The following is a 26,512-nucleotide window of genomic DNA, read 5'->3' as shown; positions in this document are numbered from 1 at the left end:
AGTAAACAGATCACTAATGCCTCAGTCTCACATTCAGTGTTCGGTCAGTGATTTTGAGTCAAAACCAGCTGAGGATCAGAAGGGAGGTTATAACTCACAAATACAGTCGCTGGTAAGATTACCTTCACTACAGTTTACATCATGTATCTTACTAACAGGTCAAACAATAAAAATATTCATGAGCTCCTGACTCTCCCTGCCTACCGGCTGCAGATTGACAGTTATTCTCCATATGAATCAGCAGCAGGTGGGCAGGGGAGTGGCTATAGCTCTGAATTAAATATACACTGGACTCAATGGCATCACGCTGGACTCAAATCAGCTCATTAGCATGTGGCATCTTTGTGTGTATATTATGAAGTAACCATCTGTCACACCAGTAAGTGAATACATCTAAGGCACTTTTTAGTAGTTAATGATTGTATATAATTAGTTAGATTATAATCAAATATCCACATGACAGGTTCCCTTTAAGGCCAAAATAGCCAATTTCCTTAAGTGGTTAAAATACAGATGCATCCATAAGTTATCCATATTGAAGAGCATCATCAGGTTTACACCTGAATTGATTCCATGTTTCATGCTGTTACATGTAGCTAAGTTTCCTCCTAGAAGATATTTCATTAGCATTATGTTCTTCAGTACTGATGTCACACTGATTATTTACTGATAAAATATAGCAGTATAATCATTAATACATCCATATCGAGGATCCATATTACAGATGTTTACCAGTATGTTCATATGAAACAGGCCTAATGCAGGATAATCACCATGACTGGGAAACCAGTAGTGCAGTACCAGCAGAAAAATTAGGATTTGCTATTTCCAGCAAAAATGATCTGTAGTGAAAAGTTATGATGCCTCATCCCTAGATTGTTCTCTGTAAGGGTACTTTCACACTTGCGTCAAAGTTTTCAGGTATAGAGTTCCGTCCTAGGGGCTCAATACCGGAAACGAACGTATCAGTTTTATCCTAATGCATTCTGAATGGAAAGCAATCCATTCAGAATGCATCAGGATGTCTTCAGTTCAGTCCTTTTACGGTATTTGGACGCAGAAAAAAACGCAGCATGCTGCATTTTTCTCTCCCGCCAAAAATCCTTGCCGGAATGCCGGATCCAGCATTTTTTTCCATTGGAATGCATTAGTGCTGCATTAAAATTGCCGCATTGACGGATCCGGTCTGCGCATGCGCAGACTTTTAAAAATGTAAAAAATATATATATAGCGGATCCATTTTTCCGGATGAGACTGGAGAGAAGGATCCGAATCCATCTACAAATGGTTTACGTTTGCATGCAGATTGCCGTATCCGACAGGGAGTCCGGAGACTGAACTGCCTGCCGGAATCCAGCAACTCTAGTCTGAAAGTACCCTAACTAAAACTGTCTGGTTTATAGTGACGTAAATAAAGAACAACGCAGGAAATTAACATTATTCTAAAATGTACCAAGCTTAAGAACGGCTCTTGACGTTCTGAGCTCTGCACATTATTCTGTACAACGTGTATGAGAGCTAAGTAATGTGGTAATGATCAACAGGAAGAAATATGGAGAAGAAACCACACACATCCAGATGGCATTTCTGGTGTTCGTCAGTATTGTCACTCAGTATTGTTAGTAGTAACAGAAGTCAATGATTGTGGACTTACAGTAAAATAGGCAGTGAAGTTTTCTTGACAATGGAGATATATCAGGGAATGAAGGGCATTTTAGCTACTTATTGTAACGTTTTACTATTATGTCTTCTGTTCTGCTTTTGCATTTCTATTCTTCTTCAGCTTGAATAGTTCTGAATGTCTCAAGCCATCTGAGATCCTAGGATACTGTATTTTCCATTACCTACTAACACTACAATGCAAGTCTTCTTACTTGTGGATGTTTTACAGCTATTATTGAGATGTTCCCAGCCATTTATTTGTTTAATATACACAGCTTGGCTTAGTACCTGTAACTTTACACTGTACTATTTAAAGGGGTTCTCCAAGAGTATAAAATGTCCCCTCATGTGCTGGGCACTCCACATGGAATATACGTACCCCAGTCTCCGCTCCTGGTCCCTGCTGCTGCATCTCCCTGCACACGGATGAAAACATCCAGTGTCGTGAGGGAGCAGCCAAGGTGACTCAATAACATCTCCTTGATTTCTCTTCCACTCTTGCCAAGTTTAGCAAGAAATTTTATCACTGTTCGGTGCTTTAATTTAAGCTCCAACACCCTTGCAATGGGATACAGAAATACACACATACATTACTAGTCACCAATTGTAGACGGATTAATTGAGGCCGTGCGTCTTTTTCCTTCCACACAATATATCCCAGGGATTTAATCTCTCACTTCCCACAGTGGAGTCGGGTCTCGCAGACGTCCTCTACCTTAGAACATCCTGTGAAATATCAGAAGGGGGCAGCGATAGTGAAGCACCATTTACACATACACCGCTAAGTTTTTGCCAAAATACTCACAAACACAAACGGGTTAGAAGCACATCAGGTGAATGAAAGTCTGTAGTCCTTTCTCTTTTTTGTATCCTCGCTGCGATGGTAATCCTACAACTGGCAGAAATTCCTTGCCATAGTGAAGTACCGCAAGTCACAGGTAAATATAAATAGATTTATTATACTCACAAAATTCCTTATAAAATATAAATGGATAAAACTCCGGCATCCTCTTACAGCCCGACCCGGGTTTCGCTCCTTTGGCTTCGTCATACATCCAAGACGTACATCACAGCCTCAGGATGTATCGTGGCACGCTGGTCTGGGGGAGCCGCCTTTTAAGAGACCTCCGTACTCCTTATACTTCCTTATATCTTTAGGTTTGCGTTAGCCCTGATACCCAGTGGAGCCCATACTATGGGCTACCATTTGTATTGATGTAAGTGTCTTTTGCTTTCACATTGAATACCCTCAGTGTTAATGATTGAATCATATAGATCAACACTCTATGCAATTTATGCCCTGCTTGATTGCACAATATTCACCTGATGATTGTTACATGAAACATGCATGTAGGGATCAGCTGCACTAGGGCATAACAGAGCCAAGTAGCGTAAAGACAAGGTTCCGGACGGGGTTGTTCTTTTCAGGACGGGTGCTCCGTGGTTAGGACGTCAGGGTCACGTCAGCACCCCTTATTCTAGGGTGATATAGGGACTTAGAGCCCATCATCATTCCCATCTGGTTCCTGCCATTTCAGCAAGATTAACATCTACTGGCCATCTGTAAAGACCAGAAGACACCTGGGTTACGGTAGGACAACCAGTTATGTTTCAGGTGCCGCCGTGTACCAATAATTTAATGTGTCATTGTGCACTAGATTGTTCATATGTGTTATATTTAGGGACCCTCTTTCTATTTCTATAAATTAAAAGTTACGTTTCAATTAAGATCACCACTCCAAACTTTCCCTGTACATCCAAAACCTTCTCACAAGTCCTTTTATCCTCAGCTGCACCCATCCCCCTACTTCACCTGTGGATAATCTAGGCAAAAACCAGTCACATACTGTAGTTCGCAGATATCGTATTTTTCAGCCTATAAGACGCACAGGCCCATAAGACGCACCTAGATTTTTGAGGAAAATAAGAAAAAAACATTTTTTAACCAAAAAGTGTGCTTTTGGTGGGTTTGAACTAATGGCAGTCTGTGCATGACACTATTATGGGGGATCTGTGGATGATGCACTGTTATGGGAGGGAGCTGTGGATGGCATTATGATGGGGGGGTCTGTGGATGGCATTATGATGGTGGAGGGGATCTGTGGATGGCATTATGATGGTGGAGGGGATCTGTGGATGGCATTATGATGGTGGGGGGGATCTGTGGATGGCATTATGATGGTGGGGGGGGATCTGTGGATGGCATTATGATGGTGGGGGAGATCTATGGATGGCACTGTTATGGGTAGAATTTTACTTCCCTTTTTTCTATCCCTTACTTCGTATATACGTAATACGATGGACCTGCTTAAGAAACTCGAAGGAATAGTGGTTGAGGCGGATATGTGGCTGGCCTCGACTGATGTTGAGGCCCTTTATACATCCATCCAACACTAAATGGGACTGAGGACTACAAAGCATTTCCTTGATACCAAAAGCAATCATTACCAGGGCTATAACAGTTTTGTTCTTTGTTTCCTGGAATTCATCTTGACTCATAACTATTTTGTATTCGATTCTAAGTACTACCACCAGCTCAGGGTCACCGCTATGGGGAGTCCCTGTGCCCCAACTTATGCTAATTTTCTCCTGGGCTGGTGGGAGGATACAATAGTGTTTTCTGACCAATATGCTAACTGGGTCTCACATATTTTACTATATCGATGATATTTGATACTGTGGTCAGCTGAGAAACGAGATTTTCAGCTATTTGTCAAGGCACTGAAACAGAACAATATCGGGTTATTTTTTACCCATAAGATACAGAAAGATTCTATTGCTTTTCTAGATATTCAGCTATGGAAAAAAGATAATATCATTCAGGCATCCTTACATTGTAAAGATACCTCCACTAACAGTTTTCTGCAATGGGGGAGTTTTCATCCCAGCCCGCTAAAGAATGGGATTCCAAAGGGACAGTTTCTCCGAATACGGAGGAACTGTACGAAGGATGAGGATTTTAAGAAAGAGGGAACCATTATATATCAGAGATTTCGAGAAAAAAGATTCCCAAGAAAAGTACTAAATCAGGCATGGGAATTTCCACGGAAATGCTACAGAACCAAGGCTATTAACCCCCAAAAGCAGAAAACAAGATGATAAAACTATACCTATTATTGGAACTTTTGATTCCGTGGCCCAGGAAGTGAGAAATATACTTGATAAATATTAGTCACTTATGAAAACTGATCCAGACATCTCAGGATTCAGTCCAGATTTTCCAGCAATTACGTATAGATGTGGGCGCAACTTAAGAGATACTTGGCTCACAGCCACTTTGAGACTCGCAAAAAAGAGTCATGGCTGACCAATAGACAGGCTGGTACCTTTCGTTGCAGCCATTGTAAAGCTTGTCAATTTATTGATAGAGGGTCTCAGTTTTCAGATTCTGGTGGACATAGGGTATACTATACCCGCTCTTTTTCTAACTGCAACACCGAGGGTGTGGTGTATCTCTGCAAATGTACATGCAATTTGATGTATGTAAGCAAAACATACCACGCATTTAAGAGATGGATTTTGGAACATGTGGGGGATGTAAGAAACAAACATGATAAACCTATCTCTAGACATGTGAAAAATAATTGTGATGTCAGAGTGCTGACATTTTGCGTGTTATAGACAATTAAGACAGGTATTAGAGGTGGAGATCTTGACACCATTTTGAAACAAAAAGAAGCCATATACAGTGGATATAAAAAAGTCTACACACCCCTGTTAAAATGTCAGGTTTCTTTGATGTAAAAACAATCAGACAAAGATAAATCATTTCAGAACTTTTTCCACCTTTAATGTGACCTATAAACTGTACAATTCAATTAAAAAACAAACTGAAATCTTTTAGATAGAGGGAAGAAAAAATATAAAAATAAAATAATATTGTTGCCTAAGTGTGCACACCCTTAAACTAATACTTTGTTGAAGCACCTTTTAATTTTATTACAGCACTCCGTCTTTTTGGGTATGAGTCTATCAGCATGGCACATTTTGACTTGGCAAGATTTACCCACTCTTCTTGACAAAAACACTCCAAATTTGTCAGATTGCGAGGGCATCTCCTGTGCACAGCCCTCTTCAGATCATCCCACAGATTTTCAATCGGATTCAGGTCTGGGCTCTGGCTGGGCCATTCCAAAACTTTAATCTTCTTCTGGTGATGCCATTCCTTTGTTGCTTTGGATGTATGCTTTGGGTCGTTGTCATGCTGAAAGATGAAGTTTCTCTTCATGTTCAGCTTTCTAGCAGAAGCTCAAAGGTTTTGTGCCAATATTGACTGGTATTTGGAACTGTTCATAATTCCCTCTAGCTTAACTAAGGCCCCGGTTCCAGCTGAAGAAAAACAGCACCAAAGCATGATGCTGCCACCACCATGTTTCACTGTGGGTATGGTGTTCTTTTGGTAATGTGCAGTGTTGTTTTTGCGCCAAACATATCTTTTGGAATTATGTCCAAAAAGTTCAACCTTGGTTTCATCAGACCATAACACCTTTTCCCACATGCTTTTGGGAGACTTCAGATGTGTTTTAGCAAAATGTAGCCTGGCTTGGATGTTTTTCTTCGTAAGAAAAGGCTTTCGTCTTGCCACTCTACCCCATAGCCCAGACATATGAAGAATAGGGGAGATTGTTGTCACATGTACCACACAGCCAGTACTTGCCAGATATTCCTGCAGCTCCTTAAATGTTGCTGTAGGCCTCTTGGTAGCCTTCCAGACCAGTTTTCTTCTTGTCTTTTCATCAATATTGGAGGAAAGTCCAGTTCTTGGTAATGTCACTGTTGTGCCATATTTTCTCCACTTGATGATGACTGTCTTCACTGTGTCCCATGGTATATCTAATGCCTTGGAAATTCTTTTGTCCCCTTCTCCTGACTGATACCTTTTTAACAATGAGATCCCTGTGATGTTTTGGAAGCTGTCTGTGGACCATGGCTTTTGCTGTGGGATGCGACTAAGAAAATTTCAGTAAAGACCAACTAGAGCAGCTGAACTTTATTTGGGGTTAATCAGAGGCACTTTAAATGATGGCCTCATTCACTATAATAGGAGGTCCAGCCGACTCTCGGCATGTTGTGCTACGGCCGGACCTTCGGCCCGCCCCCATTATAGTGAATAGGGCCGGAGCAGACTTCCGGTAGCACAGATCCGGCAGGCTGTTCCCCCGCCGGAAAAGCCTACCACCAGTGTTAAAGTAGCCTTGGTGGAAATGCTCCATGGGAAAATAGTATGCATAGAGGGATCTCACTCATCCAGCCACCAATCTTACTCCGTACTGATGAGGAGCAAACAGGTGTCTGCATATGGATTGGCTATTTTACTTGTATGAAAGTGGAACATTGACTTATAGGGAGCTCTTTCTAGTAGAGAGCACTAGCGAGACAGTTCTCTCTATGGGAGATGCAGTAAGCTCTGGGGGACCTCAAAGAACCACAGTAGGAATTGCAGACTTCAACTCTCTCAACCAGTGGAAGAAAGTTCAAGCTTTATTGATAACGCGTTTCAGGGACACAACCTCTTCTTCAGGTAGGAAATGTAGGCTGTGTTCCTGCAATGCATTATGGTTTTATAATCAATAAAGCTTTGACTTTCTTCAATTGGTGAAAGTGTTGTGCAATGGCACCATCTTTCTATGTTTTATTAGTGGTTGTGGCTCATCACAACCCAATAAGGTAATTATTACCGCTTAAGCCTTGTGCACTTTACTTTTGGTGCCCAGGGACTGTATTACTCCATGTAGCGCCCGGTGCTGTGTTTTGTTTCTCTCTTTTCATTACCACTCTCTTTGGGAGATACCTCTTTGCTTAGGTCATTGGGAAATATATGCACAAAATATAACATTGTATTCCTTTTGCATCCAAGCTAAGCAATACATACAATTTAATTCTGGGGCGTTCTTTACACCAACATGTGTTTTCACTGAGAAATCCACAAGAGCTTTGTCTTCCAAGATGTCATGGATAAACAAGATCTTACTAGCACATCTTGATTTTTTTCCAACCTGCCTCCACTATCCTGATTATTGCTCACAGCTGTGAGTTAAAGAAGGAAAAGAAAATCCTGGTTTTGGCTTTCTCTCTCATTTTTTTTTCTCATCTCATGTGGCTTGTGGGGGAGTTTTTGTAAACAACATAAAATGGAAAAGTGTAACCTCCCTTAACTGTCAGACAAAATTCTGCATTTTGCTTGGTATAAGAGCTGGAGTACTAGAGTGCAGCTTTTTGCATGGATTTAAGGGGGCATGCTAGTTTTTTCAGTTGCTTGTAGGCTGATATTTCCACATTATAAAACCCAGATTTCAATGTTTTCTAGTAAATCTGTACGTGAAATAGCATTTATCTGCATGTGTAACAAACTAGTATCTCAGTACATGCATGGGTCTATTGACCCAGACTCACCAGTATCATAGCTCCTTGGATGCTGTGAGTTCAGGTCAGTAGACTCAGCCCAGGACACATGTCCACAACGCAGGTCCTTAAACACAGTGTTAGTAGAAAACTGTCATCAGAAAATGACCTATTGTTTAAATCACATTTTTGTATTAAACTTATTTTTTTTAGAAAATAGTCATAGCACACACCAGCATACAATCTTCTTCCTTTATTTCTCCATATAAAGACAAATGTCACGAACCAACGGGTGTGAACCCACTTTGCCACGTGCCCTACCTCCTCTAAGGGTGTTGTCTAAGTGAATCCCTCGATTCCTCACAGTACCCCTGATGGTGGGAATAGACTATAACGAGGGAAACACCAGGTCGCTACCTCTTGAGGAGGATAGGCACACGAGGCAGCTCGTCCAGGCAGACCACGAGGTACCAGGGAAAGGTACCAGAAGTACAGGCTTAGTCAGGCAGGCAGAGTCGTTACCAGGAACAACAGTGCAGGACCAAAGGATGAGGCAGAGGTGTAGTCAGACAGGCGAAACGTCAGGGCCGGCGGCACAGGTACAGGTCAGGCAATCCAGATCGGCAACAGGAGAGTGAAGGCTAGCAGGTAGGGATCAGACGGGTAGTAGAATCCAATAACACAAATACGAGTCAGGAAAACAAGTGGTCATCAGGAGCCTTAGCAGAGCACAAGGACCTTGACACTGAGGCATCTGGGAAGGGGGCTGAGCCACTTATATATGCACAGAAGGGGTAGGATAGGTCAGCAAGGTCACATGACCTAAGCCACAAAGCCCAGGAAGTGATGTGCGGCGGCCCTTAAGTACGTGCAGCAGGAACAAACAGCAAGCATGCTGTGGCCAGGGCTGTGAGCAAACTTTGGAGCGTATCCAAAACAACAGCACCCACACAGACAGAGCCCAGGATTGCAACGGTGAAATGGGAAGCACCGGCCGCAGATCACTGCTGAACACGGCGCCCAGAACCGCAGCGGTAAGCAGGGGAACAGTGGCGCTGAGTAGCCGCTGTTACAACAAACAGGGTAGTCAGATGTGGGGTGCCCTGTGTATGACTACCCTGTTTGTTGTTAGATGGAGAAATAAAGGAAGAAGATTTTAAGCTGGTGAGTGCCGTGGCTGTTTTCTTTTTTAAAATATATTATTAGGACTTTGTTCTTAGAGCACCACCTCAGCAACTATATAACACAGACTCCGTGAGCAACACAATTGCTTTTGTGCATATGTTTGACATATTCATTCTCAGCAGTGACGATCACTATTCTTCTTTGTTTTTACTGACATATTTTTAAAATTTGGTGTGTGAGGGGGTTAATTTTCTAGATCTCTAGGTCTAATAATAGGTCATGATTTTCTGTTTGCCTGGTTACCTTTCAGTAGTTATTATCACCCAGGCATATTTACAGTGAAAAGTAATGGTGGGTTTAGAAAGGCCGAGAAGCTTCTTGTTCAGTGGGGGTGAAGTGGTGCATTTACTTTCAGCGATCACCTCCACAGTATGAGAACGAGAGATCGCTATTGCAATCTTCATACAGCTGCATTGTTTGTGGGCAGCAGAGTGCTGTTTAGACTGCAGGATCTGCAGCCCAGAAACAATAGTTTTGTTTCGCTCGTTCATCAGGTTATCAGTTGCACCTTTACACTGGCAGATTGTTGGGAACAAGCATTCGCAGGGACGTTTTTCCCCGATAATCTGGCAGACTATCAGGCCATGTAAACCCCTGTATAGATAACACAGGATCCTTTATTCACAATAGGTGATTTGACAGCTTATCAGCTCCCTCCTGACCTCTGCACAGGTCACAGATCATGCCTAAAAGCTCCCATAGAAGTCAATAGGGTCTTCTTCTGTCCATTGTGTCTATGACCCATGTAGCTGCTCTCAATAGACAGACAAGTCTTAACATACTTTAGACCTGGTTACCAGTGTGAAAACTGCAGGACTTTTTTGTGAGTGTTAGCATTTGCATTACATATTTCTCCAAGACTGAGGTACTGATGACCTATCCTTAGGATAGGTAACCAATAGTAGATCAACAGAGGGTCCAACTTTGGTACCCTGCCAATTAGCAGTAGCTCAGGCACCAAAACTACATGGCTTCTTCCATTGTGCAGTGGTGTGGGTAATGCATGGGAGCAGCACTGCAGTAACCAGCTCCAGTGGACAGAGCTGTGAGGTTCTGGTGCCTGTTTATGGCTCCAGAGCTATTGCACAGCAGGGGATTGGCAGGGTACTGAATTACTACCGTGACTAGTACTTCACCATAATCTAATAAACTACTTGCATTTTTATATAATAAACCCCATCGGCACTGTCCACACTAGATGGAACTGATAAAATGCTCTGCGAAATACCCCAGAAAGGAGTAGGGGGACCTCGCCGCCCCACGTGGTGGCCGCACCAATGCCAGACGGGACGGGTGGGGGGAGGATGGGGGGGGGGGGATGGTTTTTCTGGGTTTTGACATTCATGCCAGAGACTTGACGCAAAAATTGAGTTATTCTAATATAGATGTGTTTCTATATATGCATGCTCTCTGGTATGGAAGTGATACACTGTCTTAAACGATTTGATATATGTGTGTATTTTTTGGTGATTAGCTATCTGTTTTATTTTGTTTATATTTGGAAAAAAAAAAAACAATAAAGATATATTTATATAAAAAAAAAAGAAATATAAATATCCTATCATAAAAATCAATACATCTGTTCTGGAGAAGCCTTTTAACCTATTAAGGACACAGGGCGTACAGGTACGCCCTGATGTCCTGGTACTTAAGGACACAGGGTGTAGCTGTACGCCCTGTGTATTTCCGATCACCGCCGCGCGGTCTTGTGTAAAACATAAGTAAATTTTAAAAAGTTGACATATTAGGTATCGCCGCGTCCGTAAGAATCTGCTCTATAAAAATATCACATGACCTAACCCCTCAGGTGAACACCGTAAAAAAATTGGTGTAAAAAAAGCAATTTTTTTTCACTTTACATCACAAAAAGTGTAATAGCAAGCGATCAAAAAGTCATACGCACCCCAAAATAGTGCCAATCAAACCGTCATCTCATCCCACAAAAATCATACCCTACCCAAGATAATCGCCCAAAAACTGAAAAAACAATGGCTCTCAGACTATGTTGTTCAAATTCTTTTATTAGGAGGAGCCAAGAAAAGAACAATACATCAAAAACAGCCCGATTACAAGTCAAGGCTGTGTACATATAAATGTATACAATCAGATGATCATGAATAGAATAAACATATGAATAGAGAAAAATGCAAATAGGAATATATCCAGTGATCACATCTTCCCTTGAAATGATATATCAAAATCTCAATAACAGGTGTAGAGAGGCAAGAAGCCATGACGTATACTACACATCACAGGAATAAATGACTAAGACAAGGACTTGTAAGGAAAAGAAGGGAAGGGGGTTTCCTGACAAGAAAAGTAGTGGGATATTAAGCAAGATAGTAATAAATCCCAAATTGCCCAAATCTACATTAAAATACTCCATAGCTCAAATGGAACTATCAGTGAGGCCTGAGAAAATGAAAATCTGTTAGGGGGAAGCTTCTCCCTAGGAACTGGCGACATCCCTAATTACCAGTTGAGATAATCATTAGATCCCTTAAACAGAATCCAGGAAGTCCAGATTTTCAAGAACGTATTAGAGTTGCCCGTGTCCTCCGCCCAGAGCTCCTCCATTCTGTAAATTTTTTCAAAGGTGATGAGCCAGAGCCGGATGTGGATTTCCAAAATCTAGGTATGACCAGGCGAGAGGCTTGTACAAAAAATCTTAGAAGACCTTTTCTCAAAGTGGAGGTAGAACTAGGAAACATAGAAAGCAGAGCACCCTCCGGTGTCCACTTGGAAGAGCTGCCACTGACCATATCATATAAATCATTAATAGATTCCCAGAATGGTGTAATTTTGCTGAAGAACCACCAGATGTGGGACATATTGCCCTCCTCCCGGCCACATCTCCAGCATGTACTAGGGCATGTGGGAAGGAAAGAATGCAACAAGGCCGCGGTCCTGTACCACCTGGACATGATCTTAAAAAATTTTTTCCTGGAGTCCGCAACTTACAGACGACCTATGGGATAATTTGAATGCCTCGGAGGGGAATGACTTCCCCAGTTCTTTTTCCCATACACTAACAAAGGGTAGGGTGGAAATGGAATCATCCTTCCCCTGAAGTAGCCCATAGACCAGAGACACTAAGTGAGTGGGAGGGGATGTTTGGGTGCACAGCGCTTAAAAGGTGGTGAGATCCCTAGAAAGAGCATCTTTGGGGCCTAAGGAGGACAGGTAAGTTTTTAGACTGACATACCAAAGCCACGCCCCTTTAGATGACCTCTCCAGGAAGGAGGAAAGCGGCTGTAAGGAGCCCTTCTCCATAACTGAGGATACAGAAGGGTTATCTGCAAGGTCCAGACCCAAAAACGATTTACGACCCATGCCCAGAGGGAATTCAGGGTTATTGAAAAGAGGGGGCTGGGGGATTGGGGGAGGCCTAGTGGTATTGCAATTTTATCCCATATTTTCAGAATGCCCGAGGTCAATAGGGGGCTCTCAGACTATGGAGACACTAAAACATGATTGATTTTTTTTGTTTAAAAAATGAAATCATTGTGTAAAACTTACATAATTAAAAAAAAAGAAAATATTAGGTATCGCCGCATCTGTAAGAACCTGCTCTATAAAAATATGACATGACCTAACCCCTCAGGTAAACACTGTCAAAAAAATAAATAATTAAAATAAAAAACGGTGTAAAAAAAGCCATCACAAAAAGTGTAATAGAAAGCGATCAAAAAGTCATACGCACCACAAAATAGTACCAATCACACCGTTATCTCATCTCAAAAAAAATGAGCCCCTACACAAGACAGTCGTCCAAAAAATAAATAAAACTACGGCTTTCAGAATAGTCATATTTGGTATTGTCGCGTCCATGACAACCTGCTCTATAAAAATACCACATAATCTAACCTGTCAGATGAATGTTGTAAATAACAAAAATAAAAACGGTGCCAAAACAGCTATTTCTTGTTACCTTGCTTCACAAAAAGTGTAATCTAGGGGGAAGGAGCCTAACCGAGCGCCAAGACGGAAGCCTGAGCTGTAGCTCCCGTCACACAGACCAGCTCCCAGCTATCTATTAAGCTTCAAACCCCATCAAAATGGTGAAGATCGGCAGAGACCGACCCCGAGATCGCCCGGATCCCAGTGGGGTTAAGAAGACCCAGGTAGAGATGGTGCAGTTCCTAAAAAAGAAACCGCTGATTTCTGCAACGCCTGAAGCCAAGATGGTGCCGAGTCCTAAGCAGCGGAGACGGCAGCAGAGGCATTTGAATCGGACAGCGCTGCTGAAACCGATAATGAAGGAGCACCAACAGACACAGCTACTTTCTCAAAGAGGTACCTTAAAAAGACTCTTGAGGGGGCTCTCGCCCCTGTCATGAAAGAGCTGGCAGACATAAAAGCTGAAATGCGACATATTGGCCACAGAGTCGAACTGCTGGAAGAAAACCAGTTCCTACATGTGGCTCACAGCACAGCTATGGAGGAAAACATTGCGGCCCATAACGCTGCTTTAGACACTGCTTTCGGTCTACTAGAAGACCAAGAAAATAGAAGCCGTCGTAAGAATGTGAGAGTGAAAGGCTTACCGGAGGCGGTCCCTCATGATGACCTACCAGCGGCTATGTCGAACCTGTTCAGCAGCATACTGGGAGAGGAGGGCCCAATCCATTACCATTGAGAGGGTTCACAGATCCCTGAGGCCACCACCCAAAGATGGCGAACCGCCAAGGGACGTGGTGTGCGGACTTCTAAGCTATCTAGATACCGCGGCCATCCTGAAGGGAGCCAGGGACCTCCCTGACTTGTCCCATGAAGGCCACCCAGTCTCCTTCTTCCAAGACATTGCGCCATCCACACTACAGAAAAGGTGGATTCTCAAGCCCTTATGCGATCACCTCAGGTCGCGGAAAATCGCATACCGCTGGCTGTTCCCTTTTGGCCTACAAGCGACCATAGCAGGCAAACGATGTGTCATCAAATCCCCAGCAGATCTCGACAGAATCGGGCCACTGCTCAACATGGAACCGTTGGACATTCCATCATGGCTACCTCAAGCCCTTCAACTATCTCAACCGCCTCCTCTGCCTAAAACGACCGCGTGGTCAGAGGAAACCATTAGGTTGATCTCCAAACCTTACCTGGTGGAATTACCCACATCCATCTCACTGGAATTTTGGTCCACAACTTCCAAACTTGGTCGCCTGGGCCTCACTAAAAAGCAGCAATACCCTTAAGTTAAAATTTGGTGTTCTCTATGTTTGGGTCATTGTGATTGCCATTATCAGCCGCCAGATAAGTATTAGTTGCATTATCTGCCCCAGCGACGCCATGATATAGTCCTGTGGTCTATTTGGGGTTTGTTAGTATAAACGGGTTTTCTATCTATAACCTGTTACGTATGGGGGCTGGTCTGTGGATCCAGGTTAGGAATGACTGGTTCAAGTCCTCCTGCTCCCACTTTCTCTCTCCCTGACACTGACAGCTGGGGAGCTTTATTATTTTTTATTTTTTTGTAAATTCTTTATTTAAGTTTTCATTTTCATTTTCATTTCCAAGTACCAAGGATCAGTGCAGTCATAAAACAGAGAATGAACTGATATCACAGAGTAGAATGAAATTGTAACAAATGACAACTGTTAAGCGAAGAGGCCGAGTACCCAATGGGTTACTACACCGGCATATGTGGAACAATATTGGGGAGCTTTATTAATGTTCAAGTTTACATCTGTATTTCACATGTTTATTGTGTTTTTTTATTGGTTTGGGTCACTTCATGTAGATATAGTCAGACATCAGAGGTCTTTAGACGCAATGAGACTAGATACAAAGTTTGTCTATGGCTGACATCACGTTCACCTCATTCAGAAAAGAGCACAAATCCTCACGATGCTAAAGAAAGCAGGGGCAGACACATACTTCCTGCAGGAAACACACTTGCGGGGAGATAGAGTCCCTAAATTCCCCCAGCGGCAATATAAACAATGGTTCCATAGCACCTATATATCCTCCTCCAGGGGAGTAAGTATTGGCATAGGCAAACACATCCCATTCAAGCCTACAATTGCTATACCTGATGCGGAGGGGAGATACTTATTTGTTAAGGGTATGCTGGGAAACCTTAAACTCACCCTAGCCTGCCTTTACGCCCCTAATAAAGGTCAAGCTTTAGACGGCAAGGTTAGAAGTGTCAATGTTACACTCTACCTATATTGTGTACTACAATTTCCACTATGTCTTCATGCACTAGTTATTAAAGGGTGGTGTATTCACCACCACACGGGGGGGTGTCAATTATGCTTTTTTGTTTTTGGTATATACATAGACTAGTCTGGATCTTCTATATGGAATAGCCTTATCTGTCACCTGTCTTCAGGGCCCTCCAGGGACCATCAGGAGGCACAAGATACGGGATCGCCCTTATCAGGGTGGCCATTCCGTTTATAGGCAGGGCTACCGCAATAGGGTAAGCATTAGGGATTTTGCCCTATTGAATCCATCATAATCATACCTAGCTGCCCTTCCTGCTACCAAGGAGACCAGCGATATGTAGATTTTTTTATTTGATTTTGTATTTTTTTCATTTATATCTATATTTAAGGGTCCAATATTTGAGCGGGAGTGGGTCTGGAGACTGAATGAAACATTATTAGATAGACCGTCAGATATTTCAGATATTTCCCAAAAATGAATCAATTACTTCATAGAGAACCCCCCAGGGGATACTTCGGTCTCAAACACTTTGGAGGCCCATAAGGCCTTCATACGAGGTGAACTTATTAGCCTTGGAGCTAGACTCAAAAGGGAGCATCAAAAAATACTAGACTCACTCTTGGTGAAAATTTCCTCTATTGAAAAGTTCCAAAAAAGGTCCCAGTATAACCAGGCACATGCAGATCTGATGTCCCTGCGCCAACAACTGAAAGATCATTTGAATGTCCAATATGCTAAACAATACCAATACGCCAAATACAAGTCCTACACCTATGGGGATAGGGGCAACAAAGTTATGTCTCACCTTATAAAAAAACAGAGATTCAGAGTATATTCACTCTATTACAACTAGCTCGGGTCAAAAGACTGCAGAAACGAAAGAAATTGCACGTGAGTTTGTGTCCTTTTACAGCCAACTGTATAATTTACCCGATAATACAGTAGCTGAGGGAGACTCACCTAAGTGGGCAGCAATAGACCGATTTCTGTCCAAACTCAAGTTACCTAATCTCTTTGATGAAGCGAGAGCTCAATTAGTATCAGTAAGTACCAATCTTGGAGGAAGAAATTTCGGAAACCCTGAAGTCTATGCCTCGGGGGAAGACCCCAGGCCCATATGGCCTCCCAATAGGGTACTACAAAAAATTCTCCCCAATTATGATCCCTAGATTGACAGCCTGGTGTAACGCACTCCTTTTAGGCGATATGCTCCCTAAACAGGCTCTCAATGCTACGATAACCATCTTACCAAAAGATGGGAAAGACCCCAGCTTATGTGCCTTATACTGTCCTAAATCCTTGATAAACGTGCTTGTTAAGATCTGGGCAAAAGTATTAGCTAGTAGACTTAGCCCTCTAGTCCCTGGCCTGGTTCAACCTGAACAAACCGGGTTTGTTAAGGGTAGAGAAGGTAATCACAACTCTGTGCGGCTCATACATGCTATAAAGCACGCAGTGTCAAAAAAGGTTCCCCTGGTCTTACTCAGCACTGATGCTGAGAAAGCCTTCGACAGAGTGTGCTAGGCTTATCTCCAGTCTGTCTTACACCAGTTTGGTATACCGAGTCAATTTATGTGAGCAATCATGCCCCTTTACAAACACCCCAGTGCTAGGATTAGGGTTAATGGTACACTGTCTGCTCCCTTTGAGATTTTGAACGGGAAAAGGCAGGGGTGCCCCCTGTCCCAAACCTTGTTCATAGTAGTTATGGAAACGCTACTCCAAGCCATAAGAGAGCACAAGCAAATCCAAGGTTTACAAGTGGGAGGAGGATGTCATCAAAATGCAGTATTTGCAGACAACCTGCTGATCCTGATCACCAATCCGGATACAGCATTCCCTCACATATTAGAGTTATTCAGAGAATTTGGGATGGGACTGTTTCTAATTTTAAGGTGAACTACACTAAGTCAGAGGCCTTCAATATATCGGCGCCCCCAGATTTAGTCAGTAAACTGAAAAAGACACTACCTTTCCAGTGGCAGTCGTTCAAACTGAAATACTTAGGCATATACTTGACCAGGGACATTTCAGATTTGTATGGAGCGAACTTTACCCCTTTGATTGGCGACATTAAGAGGATGCTGTCCTCTCTCTCTATCCCCTATGTCTCCTGGATGGGTAGAAAGAACCTGCTGAACACTTATGTGATGCCCAAACTTCTGTACCTCATGCAAATGGTTCATATTTTCCTAACTCAAAAGTTCTTCCGTATGGTGAGATCCATCTTCTCCTTTTTCCTACAGCGAGCAAAGAGACCTCGAATATCCTATACACATCTGACCCTCCCTCGCTCTCTTGGAGGCTTTGGGATGCCAGATGCCCAGATGTATTACAAGGCGATTCAACTGAAGAGATGGATCTCACTGTGTATGGAGGGCCATCCATTGTTGGGTTATGACATTAAAAGGGTCTCGTTGAATGACCAGCAGTGGGCTAGACTGTGGGGAATATCAGCAACACACTCAGCATTTACTGGCCTCACGAGAGACATATATTCAGTAATGTGTTCCTTACAGGTAGGGACCCAGATCCTGTCAGACCCCCCTGTCTACTTACCAGCTCACCTCATCCCTTACTATGTTTTACCATCTAGGGTTAGTGTACCTGGCTTTAGGTCCAGTTTTAAGGGGAAATCCCTTAGAGACCTCCTCTTGAAATTGGGTTTGAAGGGCAATATCTTGGACTGTTGCTCTGGGGCATTACCTACAGGAGATTTCCTGGATGTCCATGAATTAACGTGCTCCCTGAAGAGGATAGTGCCCCAGAGCAATACGCCCAAAGACCCCACTTGGTTGGAGAGTGCCATAAATCCACAAGCTAAGCGCCCTAGGTGGATCTCCTTCCTATATTACTCTGCTATCGAAAACCCTACTGAAACAACCTGCGTTTATTGGGAGTTGGGAGAAAGAGCTAAAAAGGTCCCTTATGGACGCAGAATTGGTTACAATAAGGCTCAAATCACATGGGTTCTCCAAATGTGTGCGCATTCAGGAACACTCCTTCAAGGTGTTAACCAGGTGGTATAACTACCCGAAAAAATTATTTATATCGGGCCTAGCTCAAAGCGATATGCGGGCAAGGATCTGGCTCCCTCCTGCATATCTTCTGGAAGTGCCCTATCATTCAGGAGTTTGGGAAAATGGTGAAAGGCGAGGTCAATCAAGTGTGCGCGACAAATATCAAGTTGACCCCAGAATCGGTTTTGCTGTGGCTACCCAATGAGACGTGGTTCCCGTCCAAGTACAATTTGCCCACTCTTCTTGCGCAAGCCGCTTTGCTTATCCCTCTAAACTAGGCTCAGCACAGATATTCCTTCTAAAGAGCAATGGCTTGACAAAGTTAACCAAATATATAGACTGGAGGAGTTGGTTGGTTGGGCGGCTAGGAGACATGACCTTTTTCTCAAACTGTGGTTACCCTGGAAACAATTTCTGGAAGACCAAACATTGAATCTGGAAAGTTTACAACTATGCCACTCGCTTCCTGTCCACGCTGCCTCACCCTAGTGGGGCTGTGTGGATGGAAACTGAGTGGTCTTCCTTTCCAAGTGTCAACCCAAGGGTTATCAGTCTTCCCTATCACATTGTCATGCATTTGTTGATTCTGGGCACGAGAAATAGACTTTTATTTAGTCTTTTATTGCAGTCCCCAGGATTGGACTCCTATTTCCTTATGCGAAATGCAGTCTGTTTAAGTGATAGTATCCATTGAATTAATAGAACTATCTGTCTCTACCTCATTGTAAAATCTGACTATCTAAGGATTTGAATGTTTGAAGATGTACCCTCTGTTCATCCTGACAAAACTTTGTTTTGGAGTCCGCATGGGCACTTGAGGGCAGGGCCGCGGGGATCTCTGAGGCAGAATTGCCGGGCTGATGGCAATACGTCGCAGCTGGTCCTGCCTCCGGTGTCTCCTGCGGGTTCCGTTCCGGCGTCCATGCTGGCACAATCCCATGCCCGTGCCAAGTCTGTTGGGCGTCCACGTGCACGCCCGAGGGGTGATTCGCAAAGGAATGCGCGGCCGAGTGTGCATGCATCTTATGCGCTACGTAGGCCACTGGCAGGTAAAGCATCTGTGCACAAATTCAAAGTTGATTAGGGATTTGCTGCACAGGTGCTAATGAGTAGAATCATCGCATGACCTATGAGGTTCTGACAAGCAGCCCTCTGTGATTGGCCAGCAGGTGTTTAAAAGGTGATCTCCCTTGCTGATCAGTGCTCACTGTTGTCTCTACAACCTGGGAGTATGCTGGTTCAGATTTACTAAGTTTGTTCCATGCATGAACTCTGTGTGTCTCCATTTAGTGAATGCCTCTGGAAACCTCGTTTCTGCTCTACAGTTGCACCGTGTGTGGCCTCAGATCAGACCTTGGATACTTCACCGTCTCATCCTTAGGTATTAGGTTTCACGGACTCTTCTGTATGAACTTTAGCCTGGTCTGGCTTTTCTCTGACGTTTTCCCACAGAGGTTATTATTTGGACTACGTTATTTTTGTATGATTTCTGGCTTGGACTTTACTGCTGTGTTTTTAATAAATCCACGTTTGTTCACATCTTTGCCTGGTTGCTTGGGGTTCTGCAGCATTACAAGTACCAACAAAACTGCTACCTTATTCTGTAGTTTCCAAAATGTGGTCACTTTTTTGGAGTTTCTACTCTAGGGGTGCATCAGGGGGGCTTCAAATGGGACATGGTGTCAAAAAACCAGTCCAGCAAAATCTGCCTTCCAAAAACCGTATGGCGTTCCTTTCCTTCTGCGCCCTGCTGTGTACCCGTACAGCAGTTTACGACCACATATGGGGTGTTTCTGTAAACTACAGAATCAGGGCCATAAATATTGAGTTTTGTTTGGCTGTTAACCCTTGCTTTGTAACTGGAAAAAATTGATTCAAATGGAAAATCTGCCAAAAAAGTGAAATTTTGAAATGTTATCTCTATTTTCCATTAATTGTTGTGGAACACCTAAAGAGTAAACAAAGTTTGTAAAATCAGTTTTGAATACCTTGAGGGGTGTAGTTTCTAAAATGGGGTAATTTTTGGGTGGTTTCTATTATGTAAGCCTCACAAAGTGACTTCAGACCTGAACTGGTCCTGAAAAAGTGGGTTTTAGATTTGCTAAGCCTTGTAAAATAAAATGGCATTCACAAAATGATCCAAACATGAAGTAGACATATGGGGAATGTAAAGTAATAATTTTTGGAGGTATTACTATTATAAAAGTAGAGAAATAAAAATTTGCTAATTTTTGGAAAATTTTGATTTTTTTATAAATAAAAATTAATTTTTTTGACTCAATTTTACCACTGTCATGAAGTACAATATGTGATGAGAAAACAATCTCAGAATGGCCTGGATAAAAAGTGTTTTAAAGTTATCACCAAATTTTTTGCCCTGCCCAGCCACCTATACATGGGTTACTGGTCTTGGAGAACCCCTTTATAGGATTCACATAGATTGGGCATAAGATACACAGAATTCAATGCAAGATAAATCTTGATGATGCGAAAGTGAGCATTTGTGTTAATATGAATTGAATCAATTTTCCTTTGCTTTCTGTACAAAACCCTTGTAGAAAAAAAAGGTAAAATAAATCACTAGTATGAATGTAGCTGATTTCATTCATTGTGAAACATATACAATGTTCTTAACATGGATTTCCATTTTAGGCTTTAACTTGTGTGGCTGTTGGCCAATAACAACAAAAAATTAACGGCTTGGACAAGTTCCTAACAGTTTTCTATTAATACAGAAATTGGAACAAGAATGGTTTTATTGTTTGATGTCGGCATTGTTTGTTCCTGGAAATGGTGCTATTGCTTGTTTACTGAATACCAGAAATTCGGGAATGTTGACAACTATGAATTATTTTGCAAGATTGCATTGCAACACAGCGACCTACGTTCACATTACACTTGTCACCGCCAAACATCCTCAACCTTATTGCAAAGCATGACTTATTATACAAAATTTTATGTAAAAACACAAATTTTATATATAGATATATATGAATATGGACGTGACATGATTTTCCTTTTAAGCTTTGCATCTGATCCACACGATCAATAATAAAAAAAAACAACACAGCACATGTTTACATCGCCTTTTTTACCTGCATATTTTGGCACATACTCTCCCACTGTAGTTTATATGACGCAGATTTTTCTGTGGTCATGTGAGAAGATTGGAAATCAGCCTTGTACCTCTTACAAAGCAAACCATATTCATTACAGTAACTGCTGCTATAGTATTGTGACCGTTGCTAGAACCTTGGTTAAGAGGGATGGCGTGGCACTCTGGTGCTAGAGTTGTGGGTTCCTAGCCCTCAATAATATCAGTATAGAAACTCAAGTACTCCCGTAGATATAGTGATGTTAAGATATTTTTTATTTTTGTTGGTTTTCTCTGCTGGCAACTCAAAGTGACAGTGTGACGTTTTGGTCTATTACAACCTTTTTCAAACACAAGTTGCCAATGAAGGATTAAAGATGAACAAGGAAAGTAAATTGAGCTGATAGGCATGTGTATTCACACCATGAGGGACGCTGGTATATTGAGGGACGCTGGTATATTGAGCTGGTAAGCTTGCGTATCCACACCATGAGGGACGCGTCCCTCATGGTGTAAATACACATGCCTACCAGCTCAATATACTTTCCTTGTTCATCTTTAATCCTTCATTGGCAACTTGTGTTTGAAAAAGGTCGTAATAGACCGAAACATCAACTGTCACTTTGAGTTGCCTGCAGAGAAAACCAACAAAAATAAAAAATATCTTGACATCACTATATCTACTGGAGTGCTTGAGTTTTTATACTGTTACTAGAACCTGACAGCAGTACTGTTAAATTATCTTTACACAAACGTTGGGATTTCCCAGCGCTTTATTGTGCCATGTAACTTGTACCCATGATGATATGCTAAGTTATGATATGTGATTTACCATGTACTGTGTCTATAAGCTGCTGTGAGATGCCAGCGACAGAATGACAAAGGTATGTGTGTAAGAATAGTTGTAACAAAGCTCGCAAGTTGTCACTACAATGAACACAGATTCACACAAAATCCAGTAGTGTTGGATTTTTGATGGGTTCTGGGTTCATTTGCTGTGACCAAAGTCTCTGTGTAGCCCAGTCTAACGGTATGTAAGCAAAGGATTATAGTGGGTAGATATACAGGACACAAATTGACAGCTCAGTCAGATTGTCAATATACGGTTTATACAGGTTTAAAACTCAATAATTACTGGGTAAAAGCAGAACCCTCATGTCCTATAATGTATATCAAACTGATTGTGATGGTAAGGGGACATAATTGTAAAAAATATTTACGGATCAGAAGAACAGAAAACTAAACATGATATTAACTTAGCTTAACCCCTTAAGGACTCAGGGTGTACCGGTACGCCCTAACTTTAAATCGGGATTCCGGCGCCGCGGGGGTTAATCGGAACGGGATGCCGGCTCCCCCCCCCCCCCCGTCAATTCAGACCTGCGGTTTTCTGCGTTTCCTGTGCATTTGGGTCTCCGGTGACCCGATGAACAGGAAAAAGACTGCGATCGGTGGCGTGATTATACACCACCAATTGCAGTACGAAGATTTGGAGAGGCGGGGCTGGCCCTGGTGCTGAACGCCGCTGTCCAGGGTGCTGATTGGTGCAGGGGAGAGAGGCGCGAGATTCAAACTTCCTGCGCTCCTCTCTCCCCTCCTCTTCCTGTTCTGCACGAGCACCCTGCAGCACCGTCCAGCACCAGCTCCTGAGTCCCCCTAATCGCCATCCATCACCCTCCTTCACCCATTGCCATCCAGGTAGGTTAGGGTCAGTGAGGGAGAGGCACCGTTAGGCAGGGAAAGAAGGGAAAAGTTAGTTTAGAAAAAAAATAATAACTTTTATCTAAAACTTTTTGTGTTCCATCTTTCAGACCCCAGGGGGGCTGCCACTGCCACCTTATGTACCCACTGCTGGATAAGGGTTACCACTTGTAGATGGATAACTTTTATACCAGCATTCCCTTGTACAGGTCCCTTGCCGCCAGATCCACGTTCGCTTGTGGGACCGTGCGGAAAAATCAACGCGGCCTCCCTGCCCACCCCATCCAGGTACCTATCCCCAGGGGTGAGACCCGTGCACTTACCAGTGGAAACCTGTTGCTGGTCAGGTATAAGGACAAGAGGGATGTCCTTATGCTGTCCACAATCCACGGTAACAGCAACCCCCGTCTCTGTGCGAGGTACCGTGGCAACGGTCCTCAAGCCCGATTGTATCGTCCACTACAATCGGTATATGGGAGGAGTTGATCTCTCTGATCAAGTCCTCAAGCCATATAACGCCATGCGCAAAACCCGGGCATGGTACAAAAAAGTTGCGGTCTACTTGGTACAGGTTGCCTTGTACAACTCTTTTGTACTATCCCGAAGCACTGGCAGCACAGGGACATTCCTCCAGTTCTATGAAGCAGTCCTCAAGGCCCTGATCTTTTTGGACCGGGAAAGAGCAGGCCGGAGAACCTCGGGAACTGGAGGCGCCCGGATCGTCCCTGGCCAACACTTTCCAAGTTTGGTCCCCCATACTGGAAAGAAGGGACGAACCCAAAAGAAGTGCAGAGTGTGTCGCAGGAGGGGGATACGGAAGGACACCACCACTCAGTGCGACACGTGCCCCGATCATCCGGGCCTCTGCGTTATCGATTGCTTCAGGGAGTATCACACTTCCATGAGTACTACATTTTAATCCCCAACAGTCCACTAGAGAACATAAAAAACTATGGCTCTCAGACTTTGGAGACACAGAAACAATTTTTTCCCCCAAAAAAATATTAGTTTTAGTGCAGGCATCCTCAAACTGCGGCCCTCCAGATGTTGTAAAACTATAACTCCCAGCATGCCCAGACAACCTACAGCCATCAGCAGGGCATGGTGGGAATTGTAGTTTTACAACATCTGGAGGGCCGCAGTTTTAGGATACCTGCTTAGTGTCTCCAAAGTCTGGGCATCGTCGTATGCGTAAAAGTCGTCGCTATAAAAATAACTTTTGACCAAACCCCTCGGATGAACAGTTAAAAATATAAAATAAAAACGGTGCCAAAACACCAATTTTTGGGCAAAATTTCCATTTGAATCCTTTTTTCCGGTAATAAAGCAAGGGTTAACAGCCAAACAAAACTAAATATTTATTGCCCTGATTCTGTAGTTTGCATAAACACCCCATATGTGGTCGTAAATGGCTATATAGCCGCACGGCAGGGCATAGAACGAAGGGAACTCCATACGGTTTCTGGAAGGCAGATTTTGATGGACTGTTTTTTTTTTTGGACACCATGTCCCATTAGAAGCCCCCCTGATGTAGCCTAGACTAGAAACTCCAAAAAAGTGACCCCATCTAAGAAACTACACCCCTCAAGGTATTCAAAAGTAAGGCTACTTTCACACTAGCGTTCGATCGGATCCGTTCTGAACGGATCCGATCATATTAATGCAGACGGAGGCTCCGTTCAGTACGGATCCGTCTGCATTAATAACTTAGAAAAAATTCTAAGTGTGAAAGTAGCCTGAGCGGATCCGTTCAGACTTTCAATGTAAAGTCAATGGGGGACGGATCCGCCTGAAGATTGAGCCATATGGTGACATCTTCAAGCGGATCCGTTCCCATTGACTTACATTGTAAGTCTGAACGGATCCGCTCGCCTCCGCACGGCCAGGCGGACAGCTGAACGCTGCAAGCAGCGTTCAGCTGTCCGCCTGTCCGTGCGGAGGCGAGCGGAGCGGAGGCTGAACGCCGCCAGACTGATGCAGTCTGAGCGGATCCGCTCCATTCAGACTGCATCAGGGCTGGACGGAGGCGTTCGGGTCCGCTCGTGAGCTCCTTCAAACGAAGCTCACGAACGGACCTATGAACGCTAGTGTGAAAGTAGCCTTACTTTACAAACTATGTTAACCCCACAAAACTAAATAGCGAATGTAGAAACAATTTTGGAATTTACATTTTTTGTTACCTTGCCTCAAAAAAGAGTAATATAGAGCAACCAAAAATCATATTTACCCCTAAAATAGCCCCAAAACAACAACCACCTTATCCCGTAGTTTCCTAGATGGGGTCACTTTTATGGAGTTTCTACTCTAGGGGGGCATCAGGGGGCTTGAAAGGGTACATGGTGTAAATACACCAGTCCAGCAAAATCTGCCTTCCAAAAACCATATGACGTTCCCCTTCTTCTATGTCCTGCCGTTTAGCCAAATAGTAGTTTACAACCACATATGGGGTGTTTCTGCAAACTACAGAATCAGGGCAACCCATTTTGAGTTTTGTTTGGCTGTTAACCCATTTTTTCCAGTAATAAAGTAAGGGTTAAAATGGAAAATTTTCCAAAAAATAGAAATTTCTAAATTGTTTTTCCATCTGCCATTAACTCTTGTGGAACACCTAAAGGGTCAACAAAGTGTGTAAACCCAGTTTTGAATACCTTGAGGGGTGTACTTTCTTAGATGGAGTCACTTTTTGGAAATTTCTATTCTAGGGGTGCAACAGGGGGCTTCAAATGGGACATGGTATAAACAAAACCAGTCCTGCAAAATCTGCCTTCCAAAACCCATATGGCGTTCCCCTCCTTCTATGTGCTCCCGTTTGGCCAAACAGTAGTTTACGACCACATATGGGGTGTTTTTGCAAACTACAGAATCAGGGCAACCCATATTGAGTTTTGTTTGGCAGTTTACCCTCGTTTTACTCCTGGAAAAAATTGAATATATTGGAAAACCTGAACTGGTCCATAAAAAGTGGGATTTTGAAGATTTCTGAAAAATTGCAAAATTTGTTACTAAAAGCCTTGTAACATCCCCAAAAAATAAAATATCATTCCCAAAATGCTACAAACATGAAGTAGACATATAGGGAATGTAAAGTCATCATAATTTTTGGGGGTATTACTATGTATTACAGAAGTAGAGAAACTGAAACTTTTTTTTGGTAAATTAACTTTTTGGACCCATGTCATGAAGTACAATATGTGACGAAAAAACAATCTCAGAACGGCCTGGGTAAGTCAAAGTGTTTTAAAGTTATCAGCACTTAAAGTGACACTGGTCAGATTTGCAAAAAATGGCCAAGTCCTTAAAGGGAACCTGTCACCGGGATTTTGTGCAAAGAGCTGAG

The 26,512-nt window shown here is 42.9% G+C and overlaps 1 protein-coding gene across 1 annotated transcript in view; it reads left to right on the top strand.

Moving 5' to 3' along the window:
• The window catches only part of FBXO47 (F-box protein 47), a 167,978-nt gene that overhangs the window by 81,270 nt on the left and 60,196 nt on the right, over positions 1-26,512 (top strand). The window lies entirely within an intron of this gene.

Source organism: Bufo gargarizans, chromosome 6, assembly GCF_014858855.1.
Source record: "Bufo gargarizans isolate SCDJY-AF-19 chromosome 6, ASM1485885v1, whole genome shotgun sequence".
Classification (NCBI taxonomy): Eukaryota; Metazoa; Chordata; class Amphibia; order Anura; family Bufonidae; genus Bufo; species Bufo gargarizans.
This window is presented reverse-complemented; position numbering and strand designations above follow the sequence as displayed.